This window comes from Misgurnus anguillicaudatus, chromosome 21, assembly GCF_027580225.2.
Source record: "Misgurnus anguillicaudatus chromosome 21, ASM2758022v2, whole genome shotgun sequence".
NCBI classification, from domain to species: domain Eukaryota; kingdom Metazoa; phylum Chordata; class Actinopteri; order Cypriniformes; family Cobitidae; genus Misgurnus; species Misgurnus anguillicaudatus.
The window spans coordinates 36,270,175-36,295,307 of NC_073357.2; the positions used below are offsets into that span (position 1 = coordinate 36,270,175).

General features: G+C 38.0%; 1 protein-coding gene and 2 long non-coding RNA genes across 3 annotated transcripts in view; 2 read left to right on the top strand and 1 right to left on the bottom strand.

Annotated features, from left to right (window-relative positions):
- Positions 1-11,057, bottom strand: part of LOC141352908 (sterile alpha motif domain-containing protein 3-like) — a 39,339-nt gene extending 28,282 nt beyond the window's left edge. Inside the window, exons 1-2 of the mRNA XM_073859036.1 lie at positions 10,586-11,057; positions 9,793-9,895 (exon numbers count right to left, since the gene is read on the bottom strand). The gene's annotated coding sequence lies outside the window, so the exon portion shown is untranslated. The remainder of the gene's footprint in view (positions 1-9,792; positions 9,896-10,585) is intronic.
- The window catches only part of LOC129444675 (uncharacterized), a 188,125-nt gene that overhangs the window by 147,002 nt on the left and 15,990 nt on the right, over positions 1-25,133 (top strand). The window contains exon 5 of the long non-coding RNA XR_012359971.1: positions 24,574-24,801. This is a non-coding gene — a long non-coding RNA (uncharacterized lncRNA). The remainder of the gene's footprint in view (positions 1-24,573; positions 24,802-25,133) is intronic.
- LOC141352909 (uncharacterized) lies at positions 493-1,033 on the top strand. Its single transcript, XR_012359965.1, has 2 exons — positions 493-721; positions 873-1,033. It is a non-coding gene; the product is annotated as an uncharacterized lncRNA (long non-coding RNA).

Genomic DNA, 25,133 nt, shown 5'->3' on the forward strand with positions numbered 1-25,133 from the left:
ATATAATTCTTAAGAGTAAGTTTTACCTACATTTGTTTAAATGTTGTGTAACTTTTATATACTGTATACTGACTGTTTGCAAGCAGATATTCATAATGACTTTATAAAAAACGTCTCGTAATTGGCAATTTGTATTAACATTAAAATTATAGTTCTTACATTAAACCGTATGCTGATAAGTGTAATGTGAATGTTATAAAGCAATATCACTACTATAACAATAGTGTCCATGCCGACTTATCAATAAGCCTTCTTTATTTGCTCGGGTGTATTGTGCTGTAAATGAGCCCGAAGATATGTCATGCGTTAAACAGTATGATTGTATGGTGTAAATATTCAATATGTCATAAAACAATATCACTATTTAGAATATATTTTGACTAGTGTGTTTATGCCTCAACAAGTCTTGTTTACGCGACTATCTGTTCGGGTGTAAATGTATCGATGTAGTATCGATGTGCTGTAAATGTATCCGGAGATATGTAATGTGTTAATGTTTAGCCATAAATATGTCCGGTAATGGCCCGTTAACAAAGATATACCGCATCTATGTACCCAATTATCTTATCTCAACTATGCTTTACCGCCTTAGTATTGCTTTATAAGTTTGTTACTGTGGAGAATACATTATATTAATTATTAAAAACTTTTGTAGGAATGTGGCAGCATCACTCTCCTCTTCAGCGGGCATTTGCAGAAATGCGACGGACATTCATACAGGGTAAGTCACATTTGCGGGCTTTTCTGTTTTATTAGTAGACTTTTACTGATGTTTTGCGTAGTAATTTGGAAAATACAAGATGTATATATATAAACATATCTGTATTTTCCGAAAATACATGATACAAATAATGTTTTTAATTTTTTTTTAGTAACGTGGCTTCATCATCATTTACTCGCACGGGGGCATGCAGAAACGAACCCGAAATAAATAAAGTGATACAATTTATATATATATTTTTTAAGGTAAAATGTAAGGCAAAATTTGTTTAATTATTCCTCATAACATTTTTATGCCACGATCTACAGAACATCACACAAAAAAACATTTTGAGAACTAAACCTAAAAAATAACAAAGGTGATCCTACCTTGGAAACCGGCTACAATTTAGTATTTTTATTTATTTTTATTTAATTCGGAAATTAAGCGCGTCAAAGCCATGACCAAAAAAAGACAAATGACAAATAATTTGTGATTGTTACTGTAAATGATAAAAACTATAAGCTATAATGTATACAATTCATTAAACGTTAATTTATAACAAGAAAAACACTGAAATTAATGATTTTATAGACACTCCGCGTTATTGTTTAGCACAGAAATACCTGCTTGCTTGCTTTGACTTTGATCATCTCTGTATTCACTTTAGATACAGAAAGACCTGATGATATTATTTATTTCAGGAATCTCTTTGCTATCATTTGAAAGTGAACACCGACCATAATAGATAACCACTCGGTTTTAAATACATTTTAAAACTTATGCCCGCCCCAAAACATCCGTTTTGTAATGTTTAGTTTGATGAAATTCTAAATATGAGACGCAGAGCACCTATAGCACGTTCGGCAAAATTGCATGCGCAAACATGGCCAGAACGAAATAGCGCAACATCGATAGAACGAAAAACAATCCAAAATGTACAGACTTAAATTATATCAGAATTTACGTTTATAATAAATAAATTTTTTAAATCAAATAAGGTCAGAAGTAACAACGTGCAGAACAAATGTGCAAAATGCCTCAAGTGCACGGAAACAAAACACAAGCCAAATAGATAAATCAGATAAACCAGAGTGATTTATAAATAAAATTAAGAAATTAATAAAAAAACGAAAGTATTGCCAGAATTGCCAGCTTCGTCTTTTAAATGTAGAAACAAAGAGGCAATGGTTTATTAACATAGGAACCTCTTTTTGGACGTGTAGCCCTGTCACAGGGATTGTTGGATTTATTAACGCATTTTAAAAATATTTATTGAAAGCTGCTACATCACATATTATTGGCAGCATTATAATATTATGCTGTATATCAATATATTGGGAGAAAGCTGTTATGTGCGAAATCAGATAATGTGTGCACCCATATACGGCCAAAATTGAATGATCCTCATCTCATAACACATCTGCAACGATTCGACTGTGAGATTGGTAGTCGAATCCGGCTTCTCCGATGCATCGAATCTTCAACTATTCGGGGTCACCCCTATTATTATTAAAAAAAGTTCTCAATATTAGTAATACTGATGTGTTGCTTTGTACTTTGAAAATACATGATATTAATTAAGATATGTTTTCAGGAATGTGTCTGCAACACCAACTTCGTCTGGTACTCGCACGTTTTGAACAATGGCACGACAACATTTAACTTCATTCCCAAAGAGTTACAGTGTGTGATGGTTTACAAATGTATACCTTATTTTTTATATTTGGAAGTATTTTTAGATGCACACCAAACTTTCACAGCTGACATTTAGAATCATTTTCTTTTAATTAGAGCCATATTGTACTGGTCATATAGAATATTGTTACATGTATACATATTGTTACTTTATTATTTATAATTACAATTAAGCTTCTTTGTTTATAATTACAATAAAGCTTCTTAAATCTATTGTATTGTTCATGTTGTTAGCATTTTTTGCAACCCTGTAAGACTTTTATTTTACTAAAAAGGCCTTTTGTACTTTATTTTAACCTTTTTTTTTTTAACTACAAGCAAAAGTTTTTCTCTTTAAGTCTCAAGCAAAAGTTTTTCTCTTCAAGTCTCCCCACAGTCACAGTTCTTTTGTCCCAACATTCCTCACTGAGCCATTAGGGGGTTGGGTCTCCTCAGGTGTAAAACACATCAATATTCATGACCATTGACCCTCCCATGCATATTGCCTTTACACAGCAAAAAGTGTCTTACAAAAGTTAAATCAATGTATTTTTTCACGTGAATGAGTGGGTTAAATGGTTTTTACATCTTTTTGTAGCAAATTCTCTACTCTACAAGAGTAGATAACTTTTTTGCTTGTTAACAAATGTTTAGGATGTGTTACTTGGCCTTATTTCAGCAACTTTTTGTTTTCTTTTTTTTACTAACCACGCATAAACATCATTTACTTAAAAATACAAACATGTACATACATTTATCTTAAATATTATTATAGCACAGTTTGTGCTGAATACAGTGTTATGTGATATTAGCCATTAATGTGTTTTAAAGCAACTGAAAAAAGACCAAATGTGAGAGCATCTCAGAACCTCTGACTGTGTCCAAAAAGGGTCCGACCCCAGAGGGTTAAAGTAAAAAAATAAATAAATAACGAAACGCAATATGTGGAGGCCGGTGTTGAATCTGTCTGTATGATATGAAAAATATCTTACGTGAGCCTGTGGCTAAAGTATAAAAGTGGAACTCTTTGTAGCATAATCAGGGCTTGACATTAACTTTTTTGCTCACCAGCCAAAGTGGCTATTTGTTTTTCAAAGGTACTAGCCAAAGTTAAATTGTATATGATTAAATGTGACTTTGGCATCCTAAAATTACTTTAATTCGAGCAAATTTACTTGCTAAATTAGATGCAGACTGAATTTCAAATGCAGTCTGACTACCCGAATTAAGACAACATTTAGCTGGTATAGCTGGAATATCAGTATAGATCATATTAGATGCATGAAAAACATGCTAGTAATTAAGGCATAAATAGATTAACTTTGAATGAATATATTAAAAGTAGAACAGGGGTGTAGAAGAAACACTAATTCTAATCTGAAAAGATAAACACAAAACCCATCGATAACCACTTTAAATATTTATTAACAACAGCAGTAAATACTGTCAAGATATGTACATTAATTTTACTGGCATGCAGATGTATTTTATAAGCTAAATGGTTTCTGATAAAAGTGATTTAAGACTTTTAATGACAAATGTCGGGAGGGCATTATTGTTACATTAAAATGATGCGCGAACCTCTCGATGGCGGGTTTCTTTTGATTTCGTGTGCATTCAGATGCGCTGAATTTCTCTTCGCTCTTGCCCTGAGAGTTTGCACGCAATTTATATCTAATCAATCACTTCCATGCAATTATTTTATCTTTCCCGAAGTGTGTATGCGCTCAGACTGCGTCCTCTTGTGCATTCGCAAGTCCATCAGCTCTCGCGCGCTCTCTGGAATGTGACGCTTTGGTCCGCAACGCCCCACTGATCGCGTGCGCGTCTCTCAACCAATGCTTCTGTAAGTGGCGATAACGATCTGTGAACTATTGTGTTAACGACTGTGTAGCTGCTTTGTTTGTTGCTGGAGGACGCATGCTTTACAAAAACGGTGCTGTACTAAAAGGTAAATTATAGTTCGCCTCAATTTTTTTTTATTTGTGTATTTATTTAATGTGTATTATTTCTTCCCCAAGCTCATAAAATAAATTTGGGTCGCACATAAATTGGCAGGGTCGGTCGGAAACCGGAACCAAAAAAAAAATTTTTTTTAGGCCTTATTATATTAAAGTTTCAAATCCAAAGAGATCTTTTTAAAAGTGAAGCCTCATCCACGCCCACCTAAAACGGATCGTTTAACACTCCTATATAGCTAGACGTCATACTGGTTTGAAACATTTTCATAACACTGCCCTCATGTATACGCAAAGATAGAGGGTGTAACTTTCAATCACGCTGTAGAATTGATGTTTCCGCCATGTTGAGCAGACGCTGTGTTTCGTTGCTAAACTACTTTGGTTGGCATTTCAACTGAGTTTATCGACAGTGTACTTCTAAATTTCGGTCGATACGGTATAGATCCGATAACTGTATGGATGTTAAAAAAGCCTTGTGATAAACTGCATAGAATGCCCAAAACACAAACTTGGAAACAAATTAATTTACCAAGTCTATGAAGCCTCCTCCTATAACACTATATAGACTAAGACTATAAGACTAAATAAATTGATTTTCATTTTTTATTTGTATTTAGCATTCATACAAAATTAAACGTAAACTCACTGTCAAATAATCAGACTTTAGGGCTCACCTTTAATATTAATAAGGTTCATATCTGAATGTCAGTCAATGATAAATGCTGTAGGCTAATGCAGGGGTCTAAAACGAATGGATCACTTTAATAACAAATTCTTCAGTCACGGTATTAACTTTCATAGTTCCATAATTTTTATCAATTTACTATTGTAGTAATATGTGGAAAGATACTATTAAATAACCTTAGTCAAGGTGCCCCTAAAACATTTGAATAGTAGTAGGCTTATAAAACTAAAGTGGCTGATCTGCGTGTCTTTCGTTTCATTTTACAAGCGTGTGAAAGTCGCGTGATCTTTTTTCACCAATATCAGAGAAAGCTCTTACATATACACGGACAAAACATTGTGTAACATGTTTACTAAAAACACAAGCATTGGACTCTGAAATAATATTAGTTCGCGTCCATTTAAACTCATCATTACTCTCGCTCATGTTTAAATGTCAGGAGAGGGACTCGTCCACAGAGCATCCCCTCAGTAATCTGGAGAGAACCAGTCGAAAATGAACAAAAAGAGACGGACTTAAATACCAAGGGTAAACGTGATGTGTCTCTCTCGTCCACTTATGATCCAATCGACGAAAACACATCTTATTACAGGGATTAACCTCTTAATCTGAGGTTCTTTGTCCTGTGGAAATTTGTCAAGTTATGTATTTTCTGTGTTTTGATGGCTAAATGACCCGCATCCCGGTACAAAAGAATAGGTTTAAAGTGCACGCTCTGGCCGTTTATCCCTCACAGCCTCGTTCTGGAATCAACATGGCTGGAGGCTGAATAAGGCGTATGTGTCAATAACGTTAAGAGTTTGAGGTGGCAACTGGTTATGCCCGATTCTGTGACACTTCTTAGTCTCAGACACGGATTAACGCACGGGCCTACTGGGCACTTGCCCAGGGCACTGGCCACCAGGGGACCCTGTCAAATTTACTGTGCAGTGTTTCCGCTATATACATTCAACCGTGGCGGGCCGCCACGCCTAAAACATCCCCGCCACGTCTGCGGTTGAGGATAGAAGGGATACAGCAAACGAAATCTCGCCGGATGAGCACTGTTTTATCCTAATCCTTCACCCAAACCCAACTCTAAACACAAAATTTCACAGGATTGTAGAATGTATTTGTCTCTCATTTAGCCAGAGCCGCTGTTTTCACCCTAAAAATCCTACCTCCAAATCTAATCCTAAACTTTTCGGCATTTTCTGTATTCCTTCTAGACAAAACCCACGGCGGCAGCTCGCAAAATAAATAAAGTTACCGTCCTGCCAGACTGGCTGTTTTAAAGAAATAAATTCCTTTCTGGATTCGCGTTGTTCACTCATTTATAATAAATAAATCTCCTAAAATATCATCATTTCCCCCATGGGTTTAGTTTCATGCACAAATAGATTTAAATCAACAGATGATGATTAGGCTACGTCTCTGTTTTGAGAAATAATAATAAAATAAATAAGCCTACACGAAATATGTTATAATTATCAGATTGACAAAACGAATAAAAAAGTATTTGAGTTGCTGTTCTTTTTTTTGTGACGCGCTGTTAAACCAAAGCAGCAGAAAGCACGTCGTGTTTTTAATGATTTTAAATAAGCACAAGGTTTTCTCCTTTTTGTGAGTTTACACAAATAAAAAAAAACAATTTTCAGTTTCGAATGTTATTTTACTTTTATCTGTATGGCAATAAATTAAGGGTAATTTAAGTTGCAAGGTCATCACGCGTATGCTTTTCACATGCGCATACACGGACGCAGCGCTGGGCTGCGAGAAAAGACATGATTAAACTTTCGATTTAACATATTACAAGTTTTTTGGACATTAATTTGTAATCACTGTACTCATATTATCAACTTATCAGGCCATTAGTTATTCAGAATATAGACTATAAGCGCAGAGCGCTGCTGACCGCTCAGCTGTCAGTCAATCTTATGTGCTTCAGATCGACCCTCACAAAGTTTCACATTAAATGATAAGATGTTTGTCCAAAAACAAAAGGCTAAAACCTGAATACTACTTATATGGGACTGCAAGACATTAATAGTCAAATCTGTTTGGAAGGAAACTTACATTATTCCCGTGAAAGAGACGGATGTTGGTAATTAAAACTTGAGGCAGACGCTGAGAGACGGTTTCATCTGTTTTCAGACAGCAGGATCGGGGTACCCGCGGGTGAACCGCATAATATTTGATGTAACGGGTGTAATAATATTAAAGTGTCATTTGCGTTGTAGATGCAGGTCGGGACTCAATAAAGAGTAGGCTAAACTGCAGGTCCAAGACCAAAATTCGACTCGATTCCGATAGCAGTTTTTAAATGGCTTATTTGTGTTTAAGCTCTGTCTGAAGAACGTTAAAGGTTTATATTTAGCTGCGCGATTTGCGGTGTGACCGGGTCGGGCTCTTTATGTCAAACAGGCCGAGTGTGGAATGCTGGAATAAATTGCTGCTGATGTCGGATAACTGGTCAGGTGTTCTGTCAAATCACAGCGGTGCGGATTATCAAACAGGACTGTGCGTGACTTTGCAACAGCTCTGTAACGCTAAACATGAGCACGAACTTGCACACTACATTAAAACTACAATGAAAGATCCGTATGAAGCTATAAAATATAAAACTTACGTATTTTTTAAGAAAATACAGTTTAGATTAAACATGGAAAAGCAATATGCTATAAATATAAGGAAAAGTAAATGACAGCATGAAAATGATAAAAAAATACATGTTAGTTTACTGTAGCCTATATTCTACATAAAAAAAATGTACATTTATAATCATCATGGGCGCCCCCTGCCGCCACAGCTGGAAAAAATCCTAGAGGAAACACTGCTGTGTCTATTCTTTTCAAATAAATATTTTTATTTTAATTTTATTTTCAGTAAAATTGTGTTAAATATTGAGGAATAATGTGTTTTTTGCAGTTGCAAAGTATTAACTAGTAAATAAATCAAATAAATAATTTTTATGTATTTCTGCGCTGTTGAGAGGGACATCTAGAGGCGAGTGAAAAGCATTGCGTAATATAAAGTCACGCGTAGAAGACGGTTACTCAAAAACCAAAACAAAAATGAGTTTAAAACCACAACCAAGTGGATGAGTGATAAGAAAGCACAAAAAGGACAGCTTTTCATCACCTTGCCAGTCAGCAACTGTGAAGTAGAACGTTCATTTTCTCTAATGGCAAGAGTAAAAAACGAACTAAGAAGCAAAATGTGTCAAGGACGTCTAAATTCACTGTCTTTAATGGCCATTGAATGCGATCTTGTGAGGGAACTGGATTTTGATGATGATGTGGAAGCTAAGGTAAATTTAAACCAACTTTTTATTCTAAGATTTAAAGCAACACTATGTAGTTTCCATGTAAAAATGACTTACAGCTCCCCCATGTGGTTGAAAAGCGCAACAGTGCCTGCTATCAGACACTCTTCTGCAGGCAGGGGGAGGGGCGGGGCTGCGTGCTCTACCCTCCACCGCCACTTTCAGAAAGTGCTTGTAGCAGCTAGGAGGCTGCTCAGGTTGCAGCAACAGTACAATTTGTCCAGTTAAAAGTTGTTCTATCACTGAAATAATTTTAGAGACATTATTTAAAGGTAAAAAAACTACATAGTGTTGCTTTAAGGGGCTGGACACACAAAGCTTTTACACTCGCGGCCAGCGCATGTTTTCAATTGATTCCAATGGAAACTCTGCGTTTTTCAAATAAGAATTTTCTCCTGAGATATGATTTGGAGAGGTGTGCCTGCCCGGTTGCATGAAACTCCTTAAGTGAGGGTTTCCCTGAGGGAGAAAAAAATCTCTAAGGATTTATTTAAGAGCGTTGCAACAAAGGTCTTAACTGTCACCCTTACCTAAGTGTCTATTCTAAGTATTTTACAATAGTCTCTGCCAAAAGACAGCAGAGGAGGAGCGGTTGCTATAATTACAAAATCTCACAGCATAAACAAATTAACACACGCAGCTCAACAGACGGCAGATTTGTGTACAATGAAACATCGCAAATAACAGACTGTAAAGTGCTGCATGTTTAAAACCTGAAAGTAATTCAAACTGGAAACTGTTTAGATTGACGGACGATCAAACCGCTAATAAATGCGCATCACTTTTCTCTAAGGGATTATTTCAAACGTTAGAAATGCGCGTTGGTACTTCATTTTCTTAAATAACCATAAAATCAGCCATCGCGTGTGAGGTTAAGGGACCTGTTATAGTCCCTTAAGTTTTAAGGGAAAAATGGTACTTAAGGACTTTGTAGCAATGCATAACAGAACTTAAGGTAATACTTTAGCATTTAAGGGTAAATACTTATTGACAGCACTAAGGTTCACTTAAGGTTTTTTCTTGCAACCCATTTTTTATTAAGAACACCCTTAACCTTATATTTAAGGGATTTCTTATCTTAAGGACTTTCATGCAACCGGGCTTTTTGATTGAGTATGTTGTACAGTATGTTGTCAGATACTGGTGAGATATAAATAAACCAATTTGTGGTGTTAAAGTACAGAATATTGTGTGCATTCTCTCCCGCGTATTAGTGCCATTGTTAATCCTGTAAAATGGGGCATACAGGCAGAGGCGAACCAACACTTGAGCCCAGGGCACATCATCGCCATAATCCATCCCTGCTTAGTCTACTTTATTAAACTTAAAAGTCAATATGACTAAGCACAATAAACAAACCTATAGTGGTAGACATTACAAATCAGAGGCTAATTAATACTTATTAACATTTCGGTTCAGATTAGTTAATTTGTAATAACGTTTAAGAACAGGAATAAAAACTTACCTGCACTCTGCGCCTAATACAAATAACGTTAGTTACGGTAACGTTAAACACAATGCAGTGACTGAGGCGACGTCCGGGCTTTTTCAAATTATGTTGATTTAACCTGCAAGTCAACACGAGAAAGCACAAATCAACACATTTTCCATGTACAAACAGTCTAAAACTATAAAATAAATCGGTTATGATAAAACCATAGTTTCTTAAAACAATTTGAACAAACACTGTGGTGAAATAGCGCCAGGACGGCCCAAATTCCGAATAGTGACGTTACTTAAAAGGGAGACATTAAAAATTACAGACAAAGTAACTTAATAGCTGTTTTTACCCACTTCCTTTCAAATAAATAGTTAATTTTTATTAACTAGCATAAAAACTTACTAGGACCATGCGGCTTGCACTCCGTTAACTAACATATAAGTTAACGTTACATTACATGCGGTGACTGATCCGGTTTTGTCCGGTTTGGTAATGATAAAATCAAGTTTTGGGAATCAACTTAATTGAACCTGCTTGTCAACACAATAACCAAATCTTCCATGTACAGTCTAAAATTCTACTCAAAAATATTCTGTGATAAAACCATGGGTAATTTACCAGAAAATCAAGGTTTCTTAAAACAATAAACAAAACACTGTGGTGAAATGGCGCGAAGTCAGTCAGGAAGGTTCAAATTCCGAATTGTAATTAAACGGGAGACATTAAAAATCACAGACATTGTTGTTTCTTTACCCATTTCGTGTCAAACTGACATTTACTTTTTTATTAACTTTTAATAACCGGCATAAAAACTTACCTAGACGATGCGGCTTGCAGTGATGCACTCTATTAGCTAACCACACTTGTTACATGCGGTGACTGACGTGGCATCCGGTTTTGTCCGGTTTGGTAATGAATCAATCCGAAAGCTGCAGCCTCCGGAGGTCGCATTTGCAGGCTGCATACGTCATCAACACTGTCTTATTTCAGAATATAAACAATTATAAAGGTGACAATTATTTTAAGTTAATTGTAAATTGTTGTAATATTCTTGTCTTGCAAATGTAATGCTCAGTTGACTTAAATAAACCAGGGTTGATGACATATGCAGCCTGCATATGCGACCTCCGGAGGCTGCAGCATTCGGATTGAGAAACGGCCAATAAAACCTACGAGTCAACACGAGCTAACACAATCAGCGAATATTCTATTTACAAGAATATTATTACGGGTGGGCATAGATTCATCTAGATTAATCTCAACAATAAATTTTTTTTTGCATAATATATGAGTTTGTGCTGCGTGTAAATATTATGTATATTTAAACGCACATACATACATACTTACATACATATATATATATATATATATATATATATATATATATATATATATATATATATATATATATATATATATATATATATATATATATATATATATAAATTTAAGAAATGTATTACTTATATATAATTTTTTATTTATATATAATATAGAATATATAAAAATATAAATAAAAATGTATACACATGTAAATGTTTCTTAAATACATGAATGTGTGTGTATTTATTATACATAATAATTACACACAGCACAAACTCATATGTAATGCAAAAAATTACTTTTATTTTGTATGAGATTAATATAGATTAATCTATGCCCGGCACTAAATATAATCCCAAAATATGCTTATTAATCAAATAAATCTAATTACCATGAAATTACAGATTTGTGAACAAAATACGCAACATACACTATATACACTATACACACACACACACACACACACACACACACACACACATATACACTAGTCAACATTCGAAGTGGATCAAAACCATTCAAAAAAGTTTACATAAAACCAATCCCTAATACCCATTCTTGTCTTAGGACAACTTTGATAAACTTTTTTGATCCACTTCAAATGTTGACTAGTATATATATATATATATATATATATATATATATATATATATATATATATATATATATATATATATATATATATATATATATATATATATATATATAGTGTATATTGCGTATTATATAAACATATACATATACACAAACACATATGTGTGTGAGTGTGTGTGTAAATTCACTTTCCCATATAAAATGTTACATTTACTCTGTATTTACCTTATTTTCCGCGACAACCAGGGCAGCGTCATTACGTCCATTTTGTCATCTTCCGGCTGTAAAGGACTTCTTCTTCCGGCCGCATAAAGCGCTCACCCAAGCGGCCTTATGTTTGTTCTTATCAATTGTAATGAATGGGAAGCCGACTGACCCTTTTCCCAAGAAATGGTTCGACTAACATTATGATGTTCCGGTAAAGAAGCCACACCAGATTGGAAAGGTTGATAGTTTCAGACTAGGCCACAATAAGCTAAATATTAGGTCTTCACTTATAATTAATTAAAAACTTGGAATAACATGATTTTGTGTCAATAGTTTTTCAATTTTTTACTATGTTCTTACCTCAATTTAGACAAATTAATACATTTCTATTTTTTTCAATCCGTGCACTTCATCTTTGCAGAGCGTGTTCTGAATGTGTTAGCATATAGGAACATTAATTCCTTAGGATCCAAACAGGGATGAATTTATAAGCCACCAAACACTTTTCCCTATTTAAAGACTGTTACATCAGTAGTTACACCAGTAAGTATGGTGACAAAAAATAAAATGTGATGATTTTTGTAAGCGGATAAAGTATTAATCAATGTGGTTTTGAAAACATCACTTTAGTTTGCTGAACTTAATTAATGTAATTTTGAACACTTCACTTTAATTTGCTGAACTTAATTGATGTTCTTTTCAAAACTTCACTTTAGTTAACTTTACTTAATAAATGTAGTTTTGAAAACTTCACTTTAGTTAACTTTACTTAATAAATGTAGTTTTGAAAACTTCACTTTAGTTAACTTTACTTAATCAATATAATTTTGAACACTTCACTTTAGTTTGCTGAACTTATTCAATGTAATTTTGAAAACTTCAATTTAGTTAACTTCATTTAATCAATGTAGTTTGTAAAACTTTACTTTAGTTTGCTGAACTTAATCATTGTTGTTTTGAAAACTTCATATTAACTTAACTTTATTTAATTAATGTAGTTTGTAAAACTTCACTTTAATAAACTTAACTTAATCAATGTAGTTTTGAAAACTTCACTTTAGTTAACTTTACTTAATCAATGTAGTTTTGAAAACTATACTTTAGTTTGCTGAACTTAATTTATGTAATTTTAAAACTTCACTTCAGTTTGCTGAACTTAAATCAGCAGTTTACCCAACTAACTGAAATTAGTTCATATTACTTAATAATTTGTCAGCTACACTTTTCAAAGTTAGTAAAATAAACAAAAAAACTGTAGTTGTTAGAACTTGCAATTTTCAGTTAAAACAACAGTTATACTTGTTTATTTGTCCTGAAAGTTGAATGAACTTAAAATTTATTGTCAAGTGAACAATTGAAGCAATTTAGTTATGTCCACCTAAAAAAATAAGTTGAGAAAACTAAATCACAAAAATATTTTTTACAGTGTAGATTGTTCCATTGCTAGAGGAAAAGAGAAATCACATTTCCATCAGGTTAAATTGGGCTGGGCAGTGTTATCAGTAGGGGAGGGGTCAGCTCTGACAGGAGTCTCTCTGGAGTGATTAATAGCTGCTGGGCTGAGGCCAGACTTTTTCTGCCTGCAATGAGGAGCTGGCTGGAGGGCAGGCCGATAAGCGCTGCTCTTATTACCTCACTGAAGTCTGGAGAGGGCTACTTTAACTGTGTGTGTTTGGGAGGGGGGGGGTTATTGTGACACAATAGCTCACTGTATGACTACTTGTAACATTCCATATTTACCTCATGAATGGTCAGATCTGTTCATTTAATGGAGACATTTATGTGCCCTCGTGGAGGATTGCTATTTTGTACAGCTGCTGCATAGACATGTCAGTAGCTGTTTGTTCAGTGCTGTCTATAGGGTTGCCACCTTCAATGTGAAAAACTGTCAAAAGTAACTCTAATCAGTCATTCAAAATCAGCTTGGGGCAGATTTTGATATTCTGTTATGGATTGTTTTTAACTCTTAGAGGTAATTCCTGGTATTGCTGGGAGCATCTGCCTCCTTTCCTAGTGAAAAAGTAGTACACTTCCATAATGTACTTAAAGTGCTCTTTTTTCACGCACTAATTTTGTACTTATATTTAAAAAATCTTCTTTAGTACTTTTTAAGATGTTCTTAAGTTTATCTTTGTACAGTGTGTTGTGAATGTGTTAGCCATACAATATAGTTCTCATTTTTTATCAGCTTATAAAATTACTATTTTATTTTGTGCCACTATACTTACTCGTGTAACCACTCATGTAACAGTCTTTAAATAGGGAAAACATGAAAGTGTTTGGTGGCTTTTAAATTCCTTCCTGTTTGGATCGTAAGGAATGAATGGGGTTAGACTAAATGCTTACACATTCACGACATGCTGTACAAAGATTAAGTGCATGCATTGAAAAAAGATGGGTATGTATTAATTTGTCTAAGTTGAGGTAAGTACTTACAGCAGTGAAATATTGAAAATCGGTGGTGTTTTCCTTTAAGTACACTATGGAAGTTTACTTCTTTAAACCTGGATTGGTCAGTTTGTTGTTTCATTTGTGCATGCGGATTGTTTTTTAAGACAATGAACCATACAGTGGTTTTAAGGACCTTCTGTTCTCTTGCATTGGGCAACTGCTACTGTTTACACGTTATCTGAAGCAGGAGTTATGGGTGGGGCTAAAGTTTACATTTACTCAATTATAAGACATTTTTATCCAAAGTGCCTTACAAATGAGACAGCATTTACCATTTGTCTAAGGAGCTAACAATGAGAGTAGTCTACTTAGTTAAAGCTAGGGCTTTTTGTAGCAATGATAAACTGTGGGCAGTGAAAAGTTATGTGGTATGGACTCCACAGATTTAGTTTTTGAGAATAATTTTATGCAATAATATTAGCAAAAATAGCTACAAATGTCTGAATAACTAAATATACAAAAATATAAACGGTAGCATTTAGACCAATAAAAAATCTTAAAACCTAAATAATATATAAGTAATGGCACTATAATTTATGTTTCTGGGTTGTTAAGTCCCTCTTTCACTCTCTCTCTCTCTCTCTCTCTCTCTCTCTCTCTCTCTCTCTCTCTCTCTCTCTCTCTCTCTCCTTTTTTATGTTAAAACAGTACCCGGAGCATCAAAACAGAAGAAAATGGCCATATCATGGTATTTGAAGTCAATATGTATTATAAAATCAATCTAGATGTGGATACAGCCATCCTTCTAATTAGAGGAGGTGACTGGAGATTGATTTTTAATTGCAAAAGTAATTACATGGGGCAGATAGCCAGTGACGTTTGATTATCTCTGTGATTGATTAAAAGGCCTTGCAAAGGGAGTGGACTGGCAGGCTGTGGGATCCAGACAAAAGAGAAAATTAAAAAAAGTTGTCCCGTTTGTAATCACACATTTCAAGGGTGAAATTACAAAGCCAAACATCCCCCACGAGATCAGAACCTGTTACAATGCGTGCAGACACGCGTCCACGCGGCAACAAAACATACTGTCTCTCTGCTCACAAATCGTGCAATGTTTTTCTCTCACAATGGGCACAGAATAAAAATTGCACGTTTAAAAATGAATAGATTATTCTTATACACACACACACACACACACACAGTCAGATTCATCCAGCTGAATGCCTCATCAGAGTACGCGAGAGAGACAGAGATGGAGAGAGATGTTGAAAGATTCGTCTTATCTCTCTTTCTCTGTGATTTCAGCTTCCCTCAGTTCCATCTTTACTGTCATCACTGAGCAATAGGTGTCTTCACCTGCCAATTGTAGTGCTCTGTGTGATAAGCAACCCCAGCAAATAAACATTTGAGTGAACATCTTATCATTCAAACTGTCAGGAAACCCTTGCAGAATAGGCTACTCATCTTTATTTATCTGATTTGTCACTCTTCAGAGAGCCTGACTAAGGCAGTGAGCTGTTGACTAGTCAAACTCATAAAGCGATGTTTAACCGCCAGGGATCTTGTGTTATATTAGTGTTATCAGGCTGTGGGCTCGCTCTAATTTAAGGCTCCGCCCCCACTTAAAATAAGATCACGTTGAGGAAAAAACCTGTATGTTTACATGCTTCAATCTCTCCATTTCCCTTTCTTCTGTAATCACCTCCTTTTAATTTTAAACCACTCAGCCTCACCTGTCCTCAATAGGCGCTTTAGTCGCCGCTGTCAAACACACACACATACACACGCGCGCTTTTCTATTCACGGTTCCAGGCCTCCTAATGTGCCGATACATTTATTTCCCACCTGTAAGACATGCCTATAAATTACACCTTGTTGAGGTGTGGTTTAATGTGGACTGTGGAACTGGCTCTGTCACTTGAGTGAAAGGTTTGAGTCTTTAAGCTCCGAGTCAGGGCACCGGTTATGGGTTTAATTTACAAGAACTTGCCTAGGGGATACCTCCATCCTTTATGAAGTGGTATTAGGGGGGCTATTTAGTTGTCATGGCAGAGATGTGCACGGTATGGTGCAGAAGAGCAGAAACTGGCAGGAAAGATGAAAGCGATGGAGAGAGGGAAAGTGTAAAGGAGGGACTAGGGAAAAGAGATTTCAAATGAATATGACTGTCCTTTTAACTGAATGCCTTCTGTGGGCACGGCGTTTGAAGTATAGAAAGGAAGAGAGAGCGGGTGAGAAAAAGATAGACCCCCCTAATATCATGCCCTCTCTGAATGTGCTTAGTCTGTATTGGCTTAAACAGAAGTAACCTGGGGGTCAATGCTGCCTCTATGACTTCTATAGCTAAGCTAAGAGGGTCCTCCCTATCACTCCAAGAACTCAAAAAGAAAGCGAAAGAGGAAAAGACGGTGGGGAGTACAAGGAGGAGCGGGAGAGGGGAAATCATCACAAACATGCCTCTCAGCGTTGGGCACGGCAGCAAGCTCACCAGGCAAACACAAAGCAGCAGCACTTATTAAATTTCCATGAAGTTTACCGAATTTATAGAGCAGCGGGGTTAACCAGGCGAGGAGGCCGTGACCGATGCTACAGGAGTACACACACAGACTTCACAGTGTCCTGAAACCTATTCATTCCCGCAAGGGCCCCGGAGGCCCTTCATAGCACACAGAGACATGAAAATAAGATAACACAGAACAGAAGCAACAGCCACACAAATAGGCATGTATCCTATAAAAGACATGTTTATTAATACATAAATGCGCTGGCAGAGTTTGAAATGTCTTCAACAGCCTGATAAAATATTAGATATAGACAACAGTAACTATTGTGATGGAGCCCACAGAAAATCTGTGCAAACAGAACTGCAGAGTCAAATATTAGTGTTGGGCGATATGCCCCATTTTGAGATCGTCCTATCATCAGCCGATAGCCGATACATAATAGTATCGGGGGGCAGGGCAGTAGTTTTTCTCATTTATTTATTTGTTTATTTTTACTCATTTATGACAAGTCACTTGATTGGTGGACAAAAAGAAGCAAAAGCAACACTGTCATGACCGCAACCTTTTTAATACTAATGCCATTAATCCATCCACTTCATTAAGTCCAGGCTCTCTACAATTTCGTGCGTGCCAGGGAGTGGCAACAACAAACTCGCTGGTTTTAACCCTCTGCGTGCCTAGCAATCTCTCTGGTGCAAGGAAATGTCAGTGCCATGCGTATTAGAAGTTCAGGTGCTAGAAGGAGTCCATGCCACGCACGTTCAGGTCCGAGCAAGAGTAATTCAGGTCCTTAATGGGGAATCTGCACTCATTTGAAAAGCTCACTTGTGAAAAGTGAAGCCCACAAACCCCCTTAAGCGAGGAAAAGCCCTCAATGCGCATGTTAATTTGAAACTATGATGATAATAATAACTATCACCAACTATCGTCATAAAAGCCTGCTATTGGCGATATGTCTGATGATCGTCGATACACGATACTATTGTTTATCGGCACAACCCTAAAATATATTAAAGATTGATATTTTTTATACTTTGGCTAAAGTAAAGCTAAAGTTATTTTTTATACTTTGGCAGAGAAATGTATAGTACTCTCTCCTCAGGGTCACACGTTGTTCCAAATCCCTTCAGCGCAGATTTTGCAGGATACGCAAAATAGTCACAGCCTAAACAACTAACTGGATTAACGCAATATGGTTTACGTATAAACTAAATGTCTTATAAAGTAAGATCAGAGCTCATAACACTCTTCTAAGCTGTGATTTATCTGAAGTCATGTGTCTTCAGTCAGTACTACATGAACAATGTATTCATATCAAGCTCAGTGTGAAATATACTCTTCCCAGTCTGCAGCTATAGAGCATGTCAGCTCATTTACACAGAACACACTGGATCGCTCTCTGTCCACGGCATATGAAAAGCAGGATTAATTGCGTAATTCTGGGCTGACTGTCGCAGATAGCTGATAATGATGTGTGTGGGGCGTCCAGTTGAATCACTGCGGCACAGCTCCTGCCAGCAGCCTGTTGGATTGGACTCAGTCGTTGTTCATCTGCGTAATGAGAAATTTCGGGGAGAAGACGAAGCGACCTCTAGATACCCAATCGGTCACCACTGGTGAATTCCAGCCGGTGACGGAACGTTAAAAGAATTGTCATTTTCACTAAGTTCCCTGCCATGGTCTCCCAGCTGACCAAACCGCTAAGATGCTTCATTTGTCAGCATTGCATTTGGCCACTATCATGCGAACTGAGAGGCTGGCTGAGATACATTGTTGTCTTGAGTTTCCGGTATGGCAGGATCGGTGTCCGGGACAGACGCCACCGGCCGCTGACCCCGCAGGGCACATGCTGATGAGGCCTGTTATCTCCTCTTCACCTCTATGTCCAGCAGATCAGCACACTCATCATACAATGCTGCTTGTCTGCTTCTTGGCACATCTAAAAGCACAGAAAGCGCCCCCTACCTTACCGTGCCAGCGACCAGCATGGTTGTACGCTTGCTTATGCCCAGATTTTCTGCCAGTAGGTCCATTTTATCGCCCATCAGAGAGGCTGATTGTGACAAAGAGGGGGGCTTTAAAGTGTAAACCACATGAAAAAAACAAAGGGCTTAAGCAAATCAGATAGTTTCAACAACAACAAACACACAGCCACTAATCTGCTTAGGGAAATTAATGAACAGGGGACAAGAAACCCCAACATTCGCATCTCTCGCTCCTCAAACCAGTTGAGAGGAAGAGATGGATAACGATCCCGCGACTGCCGGGAGGAGTTAGCGCGGTGGATCAGGCAGAAGGTGAGAACGTTGATGTTTGTGTACGCGCGCTTGAGTGTGGAGGGTGGGATTAGTGGCAAGCTCCCACCAGAATCAAACAGGACTCTGCCAAAGGCATCTCTTCCCTCCCAGCCCAAACTTCAAAAACTCCACCCTAAGCTGGAAGTAGGTGTCTGTAATCCACTCTGTGGAGGAAAATCTATGCGGCAGGCGCGCCGCTCATCCTTTCATCCTCGTGCTCGTACGGGTCTTGCTCACTTTTCCTGCTTGTCCTGGGAACATAAACTTTTGCACTGTGCCCTGACTGGGAACACATAGCTGTGATGGTTTCATTAGGAATAGCTTGACACGGTACATTATATTGCTTGAAAAATTACAAGAACTAATTAATTACTATATCATAATGATTTGCATTGTCATTTCCGAGTCTGTTCTTTTTTATGTTAAGTGCCCTCTTTGTGGTAAAAAAAATGACAGTGTGTGGACGTCCTCATGAAATAACCTTTAACTGTCGCTACACTCCAGCTTTCACTGGGCAGTACCCATTAAAATGTACCTGTTGAGGTACCGATATGTACCTCTGAGGTACTAATATGAACTCTATAGGTCCGAGCCTGTACTTTTTAAAAAGGTAACAGTTTTTTTTAACCTTTTTTTTGACAGTCAGTAAAAATATGTGTTCGTTTATAGATAGTTTCAGCATTAACAACATAAAAAATGGCTTTCGTGGAACAAACGTAACTTCTGGTAAACTCCGCAAAGAATCAATACCAATAGAGTCCTTTAATGCTGCGTTTACACCAGCCACGGTAGAGGCGTCAAGTCCGAGTGATTTCAATGTTAAGTCAATGTGAAGACGCGTTGACGCATATGAGGCATTTAGCGCGGGACGGTAGACGAGATTCCACCTCATTCGCGGGTCTAGTTTGCGCGAATGCCGCGAATTTATGGTACAATGTGTACCATAATGTATACAGTTTTAACTGCAAACCGGCTTCCAAACCTCGCTTCACAAAGCAGTGATCCACGATTTCCGTCTCCCCTCGTCTTTAGGTAATTGAATTTTTTTATTTTCAACGAGGTATTTGTTCCAGAGTTCAGTTTAGACATAGTCAGACCATTAAATAAAATTCCGACCAGACGCATAATTGCGACAATGAACTTGCGTCCGATGAAATGTATATATGTAATGTGGGAACTTTTTACACGGTCCCTTACCAGTTTTCCAATTTTCTATTCACAACATTTGCCAGACACTTTACATAAGCAACCTATTTAAGGTATATTTTTATCACTATTTTTGTTCCCCAGAATTTAACCCATAATCTTTATGCTGCTAACGCAGTACTGTACCAGTTGGGCTACAGGAAATATACTCTTGTCTCATGTGGGTTTAGGGATATGTGATGCTTCCATGTGCAATACAGTATGGTTTTACTCAAACTAACATAAGGACAATGAGTATACCCAATAACCATTAAAGCAAAAGAACAAACACATTAAAGGACAAGTTCGGTATTTTACACTTAAAGCCCTGTTTTCAGATTGTTTATGATGAAATAGAACGGTTTTGACTGGGATTTCGACAAATGCGGCCGCCCCGAGAATTTTCGCGTGTTTGTGTTTCACCTCCCACCACCACAACGGGTCCAATGGTGCACCGGAACAATCCTTCCCAAAATGCACCAAACCCTCGTCTACAAAGACGCGAAACTCACCGAGTGGCCAGGGGTGTTCACTGGTGTGCCCACACAAAAATCGCTGCAAAATACGCACTCCAACAGGTTTTATCGTAGTTTTTGCCAACTCCATTGACTTGTATTAGATGTGCTGTGAGGTACGGTATTACTCCGCGCCGGGAACTTTGTTTCTATTCTTGAAATTGGCAATGGCGGATTAGCGCCAGCACCTGGGGTGGAGTGTCTATTATTCAAGCTCTAAGCGGAAGAATGTACGGGTGTGAGGCGTTTGGAAAAATAGGTCCACAAGTTTACAACGAATGCTAAAACAGCTGTTGGAAAGCATCGTTTGCAGCGATTTCTGTGTGAGCACACCAGTGAACACCCCCGACCACTCGGTGAATTTCACGTCTTTGTAAACGAAAGTTTAATGCATTTTAGGAAGGATTGTTCCAGTGCACCACCAAACCCACTGCAGAGGTGTGAGGCGAAACGCAAACAAGCGAAAACCCTCAGGGCAGCCGCACATGTCGAAAACCCAGTCAAAACCGCTCTATCTCACCACAAACAATCCGAAAACAGGACTTTAAGTGTAAAATACCGAACTTGTCCTTTAACAGACAGTATGGATGACTATGACAATACGGAGGTTAATGGATGAAATCATTTATGTCATAAATAATAATGTATGCTATGTTTTGGTGTTAATAATGCATATAATGCAAAATCCATTATAAAATATAGGACAGCAAAACACAATTACACTTAAGCATCTTTAAATTCTTATCTTTTCACACAGGTCCATCTCCAGTCTTCTCACGCCTCTCATCATTGAGACTAAGGTGGATCGATGGCTTTTTAAATGGCTCAATGGTTGAACAGGACGAAGGCTTACCGTCAGAACGTAGTACAATCGTTCTTTTCTCCTTCATTTCACGATTCCTATTCCACTTGATGGAATTTATTTTCACGTATGCTCCCATTTCATTTTAAGTTGAAACGTATACAATAGGATGTGGATTTTAAAGGCTACAAAAGCTGCGTTTTTCATCATGCACCAAATCGCTTCCTCAGTGCCATCCCATGAGTTATTCACAGTCATGTTTCATATTTATGTTGCGTAGCTAGAGGATATTTATCCACAGGAGCACGGGGACTGGCAAATGCTTGCACTTAAAGCTTTTAACAGAGGCTACTTACTAATTGCAGGGTCCCATAGAAGAGCAGGCAAAACCTAAAGCGCTAATGTGTGTAATTATTCTGTAATCGCCTGGTAATTATAGTTCTAAAGCTAGCACACCTCTCACCAGCCTGCGGGCAGGTATATCCCATGCTTTCCCCAACCCTAGATAAGGACCTAGATAGGCCTTGCATGGAGTAAAGGGATTAGTTTTCCACAGCGGTATTTATGAGGAGTGTCTACTACACGGTTGTCAGATTTGTTGTGCTTTTTGTTACATTTTAGATACAATTTCACACATCGAAAGCATAAAGATGTAAAAAAGAGAAAAACTTAGAAATTAGTTTGGGAATGGGAAAGCTGAATATAGGTTAGCTGAACTGCAAAATAAATGTGCTTAACATCGTGTTTTACATTTACATGTATTTGGCACAGACATTTATCCAAAGCAACTTAAAGTGCATTAAAATATACTTATTTCAGTATGTGTGCTCCCTTGGGGTCAAACCCATGACCTTATGCGCTGCTAACTGAATGCTCTTCCAATTCAGTAGGGACATTATTCAAGTCGAAAACTGCATATTACCACTCTTTACAGTGTTTAATCGCAATGAGTCTCAGCCTAAAAGTATTTTTGTGGCTATTTGTGTCACTTCTCTCTGAGTGTGTGTGTCCATATGATAGGTCTTTGTGTGTGTGTCCTCTGGTGTTTGGGAGCTAAACTGCCGTGCTGTGCCGGTCTCATTAGTGAGCCCCCACTGGGGTCCTTCATGAAGACATATGGGCAGGGAGAGAGCCCTCTGCCAGCCTGCATCTTCAGTGCCTGTCAGCTAGTATCTCGGCCCAGCCTAATCCCTGCTTTAATTTACTCCAGTCCACCAGGCAAGCAGCAACCAACACCAGCCTCTAGGGTGCCTTCACTTCAGCCGCTGGTGACAAGGAATATGTAAAGGCCCAATTTCTCATCCGGCAGGGTGACACGACGCAGTTCCGCCTGGGAACGCACCCCCGGAATCATGCCATCTCTTACCGTCAGTCATCCGGTCGCCGGGCCCTCGCCGAGCGCTCTACAGAGGACTTTTTATTAACATGTTGATCGCAGGGGCCATTAAAGTGGAAATAGTGGAGCTGGGAGGATGTGCTTATTGATTTGCAGAGTAACAAAGCCAGAGGAGACTCAGACAGGATTTTCTCTCTTTTTTTCTCCCTCTGTAACTTTCCCTCTCTCAATTCTGTTAAAGAGCAACTTTGATATACTTATATGGAGTGAATCAAAAGTAGTTTTTTTCCCCTCCCAAATCCAATTCATTCCTTATTTTCCTCAGTCTACTAATTTTCAGCAGGAATGTGCCGATAGGGAGCCACTGTTGACGGACTAAAGTAATTGCTATCAGCCTGTCATTAGACTCCGGAGGCTCTCTCTGGTTCTCTATCTCTCTCGCTCTTTCTCTCTCTCACCCTACAGGGTTGAGCTCGGTCTTGCTTACAAATAAGACACTTAGGAGAGGAGAGGAATGCGTTCCGTGATGGATTGGATTTTTTACGGTCAGAGAAGCTCTCCGCTGCCTTTTCACTTGCTTTTTCATCCTCACCACCATTCTCAGTCCATCTCTCTCTCGCTCTCTCTTTCTCCACGCCTTTCAGAGTATCATTTGCAATTTAATGCTCACCTGGGGTGAGCCCTGACAATAGCCTCCACCGTGAAATGCTCTCGGTCTTGGCCGCATGGCTAATGAAGTTGATGTTGAGCTTTTTAGGTCATTGTCCCTCTACAATAACTACTTAATGCAGCTCAGAGGGAGTGGATTGTTGAAGCGGGTAAAGATTCTATTAAGTCCTTTCATAGGCCTCCCCGTTCCTCTGTCCCAGGCATACTGGACCGACTATTTCTAGGGTTGAATTTCACTTTGAGAAAGGTCTGTTGGTAAAGAAATGTAATAATAAGATGCAGCACTGTTTAAAAAGGTCAGAGTAATACAATTAATATATATTTTACATTTTAATATTATGCATTTGGTAGACACCCTAAAGCAACTAACAGAGCATTCAATCTATACATGTTGCTATTGCAATTCTCTACCAATTCTCTGATATAAATTTTAAAACAATATCACTTTAAAAAAGAAATACATTTAGGTCAAAAATGCTTTCTAACTAATTAACATACTGAATTTGCAAGTGTGTGTGTGCGCGCGTGCGTGCATGTCGGACGGGGGAAGTTTCCATTGGACAGCAAGAGTTATGAATACTGTGTTGTTGTGCTTGTGTTTAGCAAGCTGCTGGAGTTTTTAAACAAGCCCATATGGTGAAAGCTACTGAGAGAGGCAGAGAAAGAGAGACAGGGCTTGTGGGGTTAAGGGGGGCAAGCAGGACTGGGATAGCACCCAGGCAGTATAGAGAGGGATTGAGGAAGGGAGCTCTTAAGCCTCCTTTCAGAAGCAGAGAAAGCCCTCCATCTGGCCGTGTCTTTACCCGGCCCAGCCTCAGCTCCTCTCCCTGCAGGCTCACTGGCTCCTCTCAAGCAGAAGTAACTGCATCAATAGTGTAGAGCCTTTGCCACTCAAGAGTATTACATTTCTTTTCATGCTTGACTTAATCAAAAGTGGGGAAGTGAAATTTACACCTTTTTGATGTTCTTTTTCTCCCAACAGAGTGAGAGGGACCATCTTAACCCGCTTGATCTTCACAAGCACCCCACTAAACGGCCCAATATGCCCAGCAGACGGAAGCAGGCCGGTTGCCAGTAGCCCGGCTTAGAACGCGGGTCAGCCTGGGAGTGACCTGCGCTGAGGAGCAGTCACCCCAAAGAAAGCTCCAAAAGGTTTACGAGACCATGTTAAAGTGCGCCAAGCTTCAGGCTGACGATACAACGTCCTTCAGTAAGGCCACATTTTCTAATCACCAGAAAATACACATTGGGGCGGTTTCCCGGAAAGGGTTTAGTTTAATCCAGGACTGGGCCTTTATTATATTAGGGCATTTAATTAGTTTAAAAAAACAATACTGAGAGACAAAACAATTGCACTGATATATGTTAAAGGACAAGTTCGGTATTTTACACTTAAAGCCCTGTTTTCAGATTGTTTATGATGAAATAGAACAGTTTTGACTGAGATTTCGACATATGCGGCTGCCCTGAGAATTTTCGGGTGTTTCTTGTATAACCTCCCACCTCTACAATGGGTGTATAGGTGCACAGGAACAATTCTTC